Below are 11,610 nucleotides of genomic sequence, written 5' to 3' on the forward strand. Positions count from 1 at the left end.
TCTGGTAGCTGCAGCAGACAACGTGCCATCCGCAAAGCTGGAAGTATTTACTAACTCTCCCTTTCCAGGCAAATTTGCCAACACGTGCTTTAAGTGATGTACTTACCTGGGAGCAGAGGCAATGAAGGAGAGATTTTGGCCCCTTCTCTGCCAGTGAAATGCGGGAAGGTCAGACTGTGTTCCTGCCCTCCATGCTGCTGCAGATCTCAGGGCTACTTTTTGGAGTTCTTTCTCCACAGCAGGGCTCGACCCTGACTTTTCCTGCCCACCCCACTCTTTCCTCACAGGTCTGTGCAAGTTCCATACTGAGGTGTTGGCTAAGGACCATTGCAACCAACTGGTGGTTCTCTGCAGGCTACCAGTCACCTCTAAGATTATTGAGCCGTTGTGTGGCTATAGCAGACCCAGGCCTCGTAACATGCTGGCCCCCACTCCACATTTCTGTGGCCGCGGGATAATTTAGGGATGATGAGGGGAAAGTGGTCTGTCTTTATCTGTTAATTCCTCAGAGGAAGTTCTGTTCAGAATGAATAGTCTTGAAACGTGTAATAAAGTTACCTATCAAGACCACTTTCACAGAGAGATTTAAATGTGATAATAAGAATAAAAGAAAATGAAGTGACATTGAGGGCGTCTTCTTTTATAACAGCTCTTGGTCGTGACTGTTAAGCACACTGTAAAATGACTTTTATACATTTATGGATCGAAATGGTTCTGCTGAAATTTTAAGTGTTAACATTGTTCAAACTTCCATTACTAACACCTCTCACATTGCTACAAACGGTTTCATATTTGACATTTTGATCGTACTAACCTGGGACACTTTACACTGATGCTTTCATTTCATGCCACAGGAAGGTTCTTCTTATTTCGATTTCAGCTTCTTTCTCTAGGAAGCCAATACATTATGTTTGCACATCTTAGCCCGATGCATGCTATAAACCGATGGGCACAGAAGATGTTCTGGAGAGATGGAGGAAGCTCAGATGTTTTGTCAGATTGACACGGGGTAGGAAATACATAGATTTTTTTTTCAACCTGTGGCTCCTTCATTTTCAGATTTTCTTGTTTGCAGACTGCCATTCACAACTGCATCTTATTTTTTTTTTTTCTTTATAACGGCCTTACTGAGATATAATTCACATACCAAACAATCACTCATTGAAAGTGTACAACCTAATGGCTTGTAGTATATGCACAATCAATTTTAGGACATTTTTATTACCCCAAAAAGAAAACCTGTACCTCCTAGCTGTCACCTCCCAACATCCCACTCCATCTACCAGCCTTAGGCCACCACTCATCTCCTGTCTGACTCTATACATTTGCCTCTCCGGGACATTTTGTATAAATAGGATCACGCAATACGTGGTTCTCGCTGACTGGCTGCTTTGACCTTGCATAAAGTTTTCGAGGTACACCTTCTTTTTCAGCCCTTTGCTTCTTATTTCTTTCTTACAAGTAGAACATTTTTAAAAGGAATACTTGGCATGCACAGGAATATCTAACCCATGTAAGCATGTGGGATCTGTTGGATTCGTGTTCGTGGCCTCCAGGGCAACCAGCAGCGCCTCATGCGTGCTGGGCATTCTTCCAGTGCCTGCTGGGTACATGCCTGGGGGCTTGGTAAAGCTGATGCTAGGCGCCTGGGCCTTCACATCTCTCTCAGCATCCCGGTAGGCGCATCGCAAAGAAAGGTGGCCTCATAATAGGATATGCAGGAAACTGCGCTGAGGAAGCACTCAGCACCCAGCACCAGAAGCTCAGAAGTCAGAAGCTGCTTCTCTATCTCAGAACAGGCCTTTGTCTTCAAGGTCTTCTCCACCCTGTGTACCGAGCGCAGGGACATCCTCAGACTGTTCTGGGCTCTCCTCCGCTTCCCAGGTTGGCCATGTCAGCAGCATCTTTCTTGAGATGGGAGCTTTTGGTAGATGGATAAATGTGGTGTGGTAGATACTTTGCTTATTTCTTCCCAGTACTCGCAAGAGAGAGTAAAGAGTCTTTTTGTCATAAATGAGTCCTTTGTCAAGTTTCGTCCCGCTTTTGCAAGGCTGACTTTGGATGGGGATAACTGGAGCCTTGCTTTTCATTCTGATGAGATGAAAGTTCATTTCTCCGTCCATGAGGATCGTTTTCCAGTTTGCCAGGACGGGCCCATGGAAACCTGTCGTGCGTGTTCTAATTGTTACCAAATCCAGGGAAATCGTGGCTGGGAGGGAGGGACTGGGAACTTACTGACAGAATTGGACCACTGGCTTTCATTTCATTTCAAGACCTGTCCCCTATTATCACAGAGAATGGAAAGTCGGCTTAAGTTAGCACTAGCTAATTGCTTCCTTAGTTGAAGGCCTAAATGAGTTTAAAGTGAAATGCCTGTCTCCAAGTGCTGCATATCTCCAAGTGCTAAGTAGCCAACACACAATAGGCAATTGAGATAGCAAAGGGACTAATTCAGAAGAGGTGGTTGTGTCCGTTTCTCTTCCATCCCCCCGCCCCGTCTCCCTCTCTGCTTTCTTTCCCTCCGACCCTCCGTCCTTCCTACCCTTCTCTTCTTCTCTCTCTTTCCTTTCATTTAACCATTATACATACTATGAGGTTGTGTCTGTAGGCTTTTGTTGGTAATTAAATAAATTATTTTTACATTTAACGCAATCTTGAATTACCAGATGATCATCTTAGGCACTCCAAAGTATAAGAGCCCTTGAAAGCACTATCCACGCATAGATATTCCATAGCACGTCTTACAATCTAAATATTGCTTTTAGTGTAATCGAAGCAGCAAGAGTAGTCACAAGCAGTTGATGGACTATTTTTCAAATTGATTTCAAAAATGTATTTAAGGGGATGATCTTCTAGTCTAGATTACCTATTGATTTTTAATATGAAAAGCTCATTATGTAAGCAGGAACTGCATATAAAAACCTAGCAAACCTTTGCATAAATCCTTTAATTGAATTTCCAGAGCCTGTGGTTCTACTTTTTTTTTTAATTAAATCTATTTCTTTTTTTAAGTGTTACTGTGTAATTTGCATGCTGTGAAGAGGCCCTGTCCCAGATAAAGTGCCATTGATCCTTATTAAACCTCACCTCTGGGCTTGCTTAAAACTAACTGGAAAAATTAAAGTGTTCATGCCGCAGTGCACTTATAGCTTGTGTGATAGGATTATGGAAAAAATAATAAAACTAATTTCCAGGAGAGAATTTATAATGTGAGATTTTATTTTTTTCAATTTGATAATTAATAGTGAAATCATATCATATATATAAATCATATTTCAGCCTATAAACGGAAATGGCAATTAGTAAAGATAATATATACTTGATGTAAAACCATCATGTTACGTGTGGATAATCTTTTGGCACTTTAATTTTTTAATTGTAGAAGGAAAGGATTATGAATTCAAGTCCAACACATTAAATGGTGGGTTTCCTTTGAAAAATCTGATTCTTTTACTATGCAGTATATTAGGAGATTTTTAATTTTAGTGTGGGGAAGTATAAAAGATACAGAGAAAGATATTCTGGTTATGTTTGTACTAAAATGTATGTATTAGAATTACCAGGGGAAAGAAAAATATAAGGGCTGCAATAGGTTTTTCTATTTTTTAATACCTAACATTTGTTATTTTAAAAGCAATAAAATCCCCTAAAGAAATATTCATAATCAATAAGAACACAAAATATGGAATATATTAACTGAGTTATAAAAATGTTTGTAGTATAGCACAAAATGAAAAACACAGCAAGTTATGTACGGTTTAAAGTGTAATCAATTTTGAGGTTGTATACAAGGATATAAATGATAAACACAAGTAGTAGCATTTTTAGTAAAGGCTGTTACAAAATACTGTATTTATGGCCTATTCCATTCTTTTTATAGCTCATTAATGTAGAAAACAAACACAGTGTATCCATCTTCTCAGACAGCTTAAAATTCCCTTAAATGATATTTTTAAATGGGAATACTGAGCTCATTTGATCTGTTTCTTTTTCAAGCACGTGTGAGTTTGAACAGGCGTATTTACTGGGGTTCCTTTTCATACTCTGGAAGGAAAAAGAGCTGCTCTCCCTTCACGAAACAGGGCTGAATGGAACGAACACCTTTCCAGATGGCTTGGTGGTATCCCCCTCCTCTCATAGGGCTCCACACCTCCCCGTGTCCTACCCCACCCTGAGAAGAACCTTCATCCCTTCAGAAGCTGCATTAATTCTTCCAGGCCACAAGGGGGCTGTTGAGTTACTGGTTCACTGCACTCGCTGGCAGGAGAGAGTTTTAATGCTGGTTCCAAAGGTGCTCAGTTTCCTGTGGTACCTATGAATATGCATGCAGTGTGTGCTCAGCAATCTACCAGTTCAAACTAGACAGCTGGTTCTGGCGGTGAGGTGTGTTTTTTGCTCTCTTTCTATCCTTCCCTTGGACAAGTCCTTTCTGAGTAAGCTGAATCTATAATGTCATTAACTTATTTTCAGTATTTCATTTGGTTTTGATGTTTCCATCATGGCCTCTTTTTTTCCCTTTCATTTTGTCATTCTGTAGAAGTTATTAGCCTGTTATGATCGATGGAGTAAGAGTTTCATGGCTGTAGGAGCCACAAACTTGGGTATCCAGCATTCCTCAAAGCATAAATAGGATTTAGCAATGCTCTATTTGTTTCCAGTAAGGTAAGAGTAGTTGGAAAAAAAAGAAAAACAAATCTTGGTAAGAAGGGCAAAGTGTTTGAATTGTTTCCTCTCTCTCTCTCTTATTTGGATTAACATACGGCTCGGTGCTACATATTTCTATCCATCCATCCATCCACCATCAGTCTATCCATCCATCCATCCATCCATCCATCCGCCATTAGTTCATCCAGCGATCCATCCATCTACGCACCATCCATCCATCCATCTACCCACCATCCATCCATCCTTATGTCCACTATTCATCCACCATCTATCCATCCATTCATCCATCATCCACCATCCATCCATCCATCCATCCATCTACCATCAGTCTATCCATGCATCCATCCATCCATCCACCATTAGTTCATCCAGCCATCCATCCATCTACCCACCATCCATCCATCCTTCCAACCACCATCCATCCATCCACCATCAGTCCATCCATCCATCCATCCACCATCCATCTACCCACCCATCCAATATGTATTAAATATTTGCTATGTGTCAGGTGCTACTTCAGACATTAGGGATATGAATTTGAATTTGGATCACTCATTGCCTTCAAGAGTCTCATTATCTAGTGGAGAAGACAAAGACATATGCTGATAAATTTAACAGAGGGAAACAGAGACCAAACTCAGCGTTGGGCTTACTAACCCTTGGGCCGTAACATTCATGATAACATTGAAAGCTCTTTTTGCTTATGACTGTAGTTTATTTGGACTTTGTAATTTATAAAACTAACATTACTGTTGAGAAATACTTCTTTGTGGTTTGACAGTATTAAAGAAGATGCTCTACCTAGTAAAAATGGAGATGGCATGTCCTTTTCCCTTGAATAGGTTGACATCAGTCTGGTTACCTCCCAAGAATCATGTGCCATTGTCATAGGAGGGTTGACACAGAGGGCCATCTATAGAATGTGGGCAGTCATCTGCAAGTTGAGAACAGGGGCCAGGACACCAAATAAAGTGGTGTAAGTATCTGGCCCGGGAACCTGGACAGTGGCCACAGGCAGGATTCAGAATTCCCCACCAGGAACAAAAGCCAAGCAGAGATAGGAAAAGCCCAACCAGCACAAATTAGGGGCCTCTAATAATGCTGACCCAATAGTGCCCCCAGTCACTGCCCCTTCCTAAAGACAGTATAGTATAGCAAATGACAAAGAAAATGGGGCAGAGCAAATGACAAAGAAAATGGGGCAGAGAGGCTTGAAGTGATGATTCTCCTGGCTTCAGAGCCCAGAAGCAGGCTTACTTAATCTTATCCAAAATGTCATATTTTATCTGAGGCAACTGATGGATTACAGGGCTGAGCTACATTTTATAGAGTATCAGAATAGTCAGCCTTTTGGAGTTTCTTTGTCCAGTATGATAGCCCCTAGCCACGTGTGGCTAATTAAATTAAAATTGATTAATTGAAATAAAAAATTCAGTTGCTCAGCCACACTAGCCACATTTCACATCCTCAGTAGCCACATGTGGTCAGTGGCTGCCGTATTCTGTGGTGCCGATACGGAGCATGGCTGTCCCGGCAGAGCCTCCTGGGTTAGCACTGCTCCACAGCAGAAGTCTCCAGCATGTGTCTCAGTACAGGCGTACTGAGTTAGGAGGTGGCAGAATTAGGATTCCACTCAGGAGGTCCAGCTCCTGGTCCTTCCGCTTAACTGCAGCACGATATGGGCTCTCAATTAAGAAGACTGATCTTTATAAAAATTACATAGCTGTGTTGACACTGGGTACCTTCCCTAATCCTCTGATAGGGAGGAGCCAGATGCAAGGCATTCTGAAGTAAGGCTGGCTGTTCCCCTAGGCACGAGGTCATGGTGGAGCCTCTGCTCCTTGTGGACTTTCAGCAGTGGAAAATGCATCGTGGTTTCCCCACGTGTGCTTGGCTAAATGGATTGAGACATTAGATTATCTGGTTTGAACTAAAGCATCCATCGCAAAATGAGCAAAAGCTTTAAAAAGATTTCTGCAAAGAGACCTGTGTTTGAAGATAATATTTATAATGCAAATACAAGCAAGCATTTTTTTTTTAAATGGCATCATTGGTAGTTCAGCTCCTTCTAATATGAGCCCTTCGTCTGTTACAAAGTAAACACAATGACGGTTTGATCGGATCTCAGAAGACATCAGTGAAAACCCCCAAAATCTACATTAGCACAAAGAGACAATTGCACGCACCGTTTTTTATGATGAATGTAATTCCTACCCCGTATCATTTCTGGTGATCATAGCTAATAGAAGCCTACAAGTTTATGGTTTATAAATAAACACCACAAACATATACTGAAGTATTTGTCTTGAATTTTTCCTCTTGGTGAAAGTGCACAATTAAAATAGTCTGGAACCTTTAAGCTCTTAAATGGAATCTGTGGTCTCTGCCTGTCTTGGTTTTCACTGTTCATTTGGGTCCTGCTCTGTTTATCCTCTGCTTACTAGAAGAACACCCTTTTAATAGAGTTGAAAATCATGAAATGAAAGGTATTTTGTAAGGAAAAAAAAGCCATTGATTGAAACAAAGACTCATGGCCTAGAGACTGAACTTTTGATGGGAACTTTGCTGAGTACGCCTTTGTTTATCATTAACTGTGGGAGAGCTCTCCCCACCTTCCCCCACTTAATTTGAAGGTATCCAAACTTTTTAAAAATACATTCTGACACTGGTACATAATTGCACTGAGCCTAGTTGACAGAAGCCTGAGAAATTGCAAAGATAGAGGTTTTCCTTGCATTCTGGAAATATTCCCCAGAACTTCTTCAAGCATGCCAAATCTTTTGCTCAGGGTAGGGGAATTGTGCGTGTGTGTGTGTGTGTGTGTTGTGAGATGATATAATTGTGTTTGTAAAAACTGTGCAGAAATAACATGTTATCTCTGAACCTTTCCTATTCATCTTTCTGGTGCTGGTACTTTAAAATAAAATATATTATTTCTGTGCCAAAAGGGAACCTTCACTTGCTGGAAGAGTTCTTAACTCCCTCTGTATCCCTGGTTAATTCTGACCTACCCACCATCTACATTTCGGTTACCTTTTGTTTCCATACGCTTTTTGAGAGCTTTAAAAACAAATCTGTGTCTCAAGAATAGTAATTTAGAAGCTGCTTGTTACTGCAACGGCTGCTCTGAAAAGTGGGCGGTTATCACATATCCGTTCAGATGGAATCGTGGAGCAGATGGTGCCATATTTTCTTACATCATAATTCTGCAATCCCTATCAGTGAAACAGAGGTGAAAGAGGTCACTTGGTTTTTCCAATGTGGAATTGCTCCACAATTTTTTTTTAAATGAATTAGCATTTATTGAATGCTTACTGGGGTCCGTGCTAAGTACTTTACATGTGGTTTCTTGTCTCCCGGCCACCCTGTGAAGTGGCTGCTATTATTGTCTTCACTTGTAACGGTGAGGAAACCGAGGCTCAGAGAGGTTAAGTAATTAGCTGCATCAGAATGCTGGTCAGTGACAAAGTGCCTGTTGGCACAACTAGCCCCTATTAGCACCAAGACTGTTTCCCAGGATCATGTTGTATGAGAGTGAATGTTCTGACAAAGAACATGTGTTTCATTTTTCTGGGGAGGCACCCTGTCTTACTCATCTGCTTTGCTGTACCCAGAAAGAGTGTCAGGCCCACAGGAGACATATGGCACTCTCTGTTAAGAGAAAGGCCTGAAAAAGAAAGGGCCATTCATAGATGTTCCTGGAAGTGGGTTTGGTGGTGAGCATCCCGGTCTGTGGGAGCGGAAGCTCTGCATGTCAGGGGACCGCTTTAGAAAAGGGTCAAACATTTCAGTGCAGAATTTTGGGAGGAGCCCACGAACCTGGGGGTCACTGAAGCTTACTCTTGGTTAGCATCAAGGTTGTGCTGGGGCTGAAATTACACAAAACCAAGACGGAGTTGCTTCCGTTGTGTCATTGTTTCATTCCTTCTGTTTATTCTACATTCCCAGGCGTTCAAGTGTCAAAGGCACTTTGATATTTCTGATTTGGTGTTGAAACCATATGAAAAATGTGCCATGTTGCTGCATGTCCCCATCTGCGGGAGGGACCAGCCAGCCCCCAGGAAGTGTGCCTTGGCTTTCAGGGGAAGTCCTCCATCTACAAAGCAGCATTCTCTGACATGGGAGACTTTGAAAGTGCTTTCCTTTTTACCTGCATCTGGGTAGATTTTTTTTTTTTCCAGTAGTTTCTTAATGGTCTTTAGTGAAGGAAGTAAGTGGCACTGATCAGTGAAGGTGGACAGTAAGATTTATAATGTATTTGTGCTAGCTGATTGCCAACAGAACCGGCCTTTCCCAGCGGTGCTGTACGTAGACTCGGAAAATCAATAGGGATTAACCTCTGACCTCCTTCACATACTTATACTGTGGGCTGCATCGCTTACCAATATTTCATCTGTTTCACTTAGCCACTGCTACTTACTCAATAATGTGTGGCCGGTCTCACAAGATAACTAATTAATTTTTTAAAATGCAGCATCACTTGTAACTGTGATAAAATATCACACCTTTGGAAATCAAGGCCCTTTTGGTTTATTTATTAAACTCACATTAATTAGTCTTAATTAAACAAACAAAAAAAACAGGGAAGGAAGCGAGCTAAAACTCTAGGGTTTGCCTAGCTCACAAAAACCCCCTTGTGATTTTCAGTAGAGGGACCTTTGTGGCTCTAACAGAGCGGGTGTGCCCTGGTGTGTCATTTAGAACATGGGCCCCTTTTGGGAAAGTTGCTACTTTTACCTTTTAGACATATATCTATATCTTGTATATATAAGATATATAAATGTATATTTTTTTTCTGTGAAAGAGACATTTGTAGATAAATAAATGTGCCACCTTTTGTCCCCAAGTACCCTAAAGGGGCATTTGTAGATAAATTGATGAAAGTGCTACCTTTTGATGTAAAGAACCTGATGTATCATTTTTTTCAAAGGAATCAAATTTATTCTATTTGCAAATGTGTGCATAAGATGTGTAAAACATACTTGTATGAGCCACCCTCAGTTAAAAGTACACATAGGATGAAAAGAGAATGGATTGGTGCTAATACTTTTTTACTTTTCCCTTTAAGCTTTGACATATAATGAAGTGCTCTGCATCTGTCTTAAAAAATTGAGATTGTTGTAGATTTCCTTCATCCAAGACCCTTTTGTTTGCAGTTTTTTTTTTTTTTTTTTGCAAAGTATACCTATTCCCCAGAGTTTACTTACAGTTTGCTATTGATCCGGCAGCTGGTATTTGAATTGGTCGATGTCCTCTGTAACTTGTTTAAGATACCCTACCTGAGCTATTAGTTTAAATAATGTATTCATAAATTGATTAATCATTACAGTAAGACTTATTAGCTGCATTTATATCTGCGTGTTATCCACAATTGACTTGTACTCTAATAATCACGCATACTTAAGCAGCACTTGGGTTTTACACTACAATTTAATAATTATCAAGTTGGAAAACAATAGTATTTGTGTGCAGTAGTGGAGGCCGGGCTTTAAAGGTTGGGCTTGGTCAGCAGGTTGCTACTTTTACTTTCCTTAGGTAAAACAGTCTTCCCTCAAAAAATGACATAGAGGAAGCAGACCAACCTCTGTCAGCCTCGAAGGAATGATCGAGTTTGCCAGAGCTGTCCTGGCGTCACAGTTCTGGAAGATGGATGGGAGCAGAGGGGGGAGGATTTGAAGGGGTAACACCTTCGTCTCCATTTCTCTAATAGCTGCCTCCTGGGGGGCAGTCTTTCCACGGGCTTTTCAGGGTGCCCGCTCCCCCCATAAAGCTCCTGTGCCTACAGGAGACTGGCCCCCTGCTCTGCGCCCCCGGTGAGGCTGACCGCCCCAGCACACCAGCACACCAGCACAGATGTGCAGAGTAGCAGCTGCGCGGGGCCACCTTGCTCCCGAGCGCGCCCCGCAAAGTAAGCTGGGGCAACTTCGGGAAGCCTCCGTGCGGCTTCCCAAGCAGAAAGTATACAAGTCAGCTGAACACAGGGCTTAGAGCTACATGCACTTTAAAAAATAAGTTTTATTGTTTAGAGCAGTTTTAGGCTCAGAGCAAACTTGAGTGGCCTGTGCAGAAAGTTCCCACATAGCCCGTGCCCCCCATATGCACCACCTCCCCCAGGGGCACGCTGTAAGCACACTGTGGCGGTTTTATTGAACACTGTCCCTTGGGGAGCGGATGGCAAATGATGACTCTGCATTGGGCCTGCCCAACCGGGCCATGCCTGCCTCCATGGGCAGCCCGGCCCCGGGTTTCTCCCTGGGGGGGCCTTTCTGTTAGGCTCTCTCCACTTCCTCCTCCCTGGAAGCCGAGTCCCCTTTCTTCCTCCCATTTGGTTGGAAAGTCATTTTGCCTCGCCATGTGATTTTTCTACTTCATAAATCCCCCTTCCAAGCATTATTCAACAACCTGCTAAATTAATATATGCTGCGTGCTTCGGCGATGGGGGGCATCTTGGGGCGCGCGTTGGTTCGGCTGTGCCGAAGGAGGGCTGCTCCCCGGGTGAAGGATGTCTTCCCACCAGCGAGCCATTGTGCTTCTGACGCGGGGCAGCACCTCCGCCTGGAAGCGGCTCCAGATTAGCGAGCAGATTGCCACGGAGCCGCCTTTCCGAGGCTCCCTCTCCCGGCCTGGGGCGTCATCCGTTACTGAGCCGGAGCCTGCGTCCCCCGCCACTCCTCGCGCCACCCATTCCGCCAGCCTTATTCAGAGTGTCAGCAGGGATCACGTTCCTACAGAGGCCAGCGGGCCAGCGGGGAAAGCTTCAGCAGATGAATTATTTACAGTGTTTAATTATCATCATACAGATTTCTTAAACTTCGCTGTTACCTAGGAGCCCGGGTAGCCGCCAAGAGGAGCTCGCTCAACTTTGAACAAGAGCCGTTTTACTGGAAGGCAAAATCCCTTTGTGAATGTGGCTCCCACGTCCCATGGCTGGATGGGGGTGAGGGG

At 42.8% G+C, this 11,610-nt stretch overlaps 1 protein-coding gene across 5 annotated transcripts in view; it reads left to right on the forward strand.

Moving 5' to 3' along the window:
* The window catches only part of WWOX (WW domain containing oxidoreductase), a 937,351-nt gene that overhangs the window by 313,963 nt on the left and 611,778 nt on the right, over positions 1 to 11,610 (forward strand). The window lies entirely within an intron of this gene.

Source organism: Mustela erminea, chromosome 19 (genome assembly GCF_009829155.1).
Source record: "Mustela erminea isolate mMusErm1 chromosome 19, mMusErm1.Pri, whole genome shotgun sequence".
In the NCBI taxonomy this organism is placed as follows: Eukaryota; Metazoa; Chordata; class Mammalia; order Carnivora; family Mustelidae; genus Mustela; species Mustela erminea.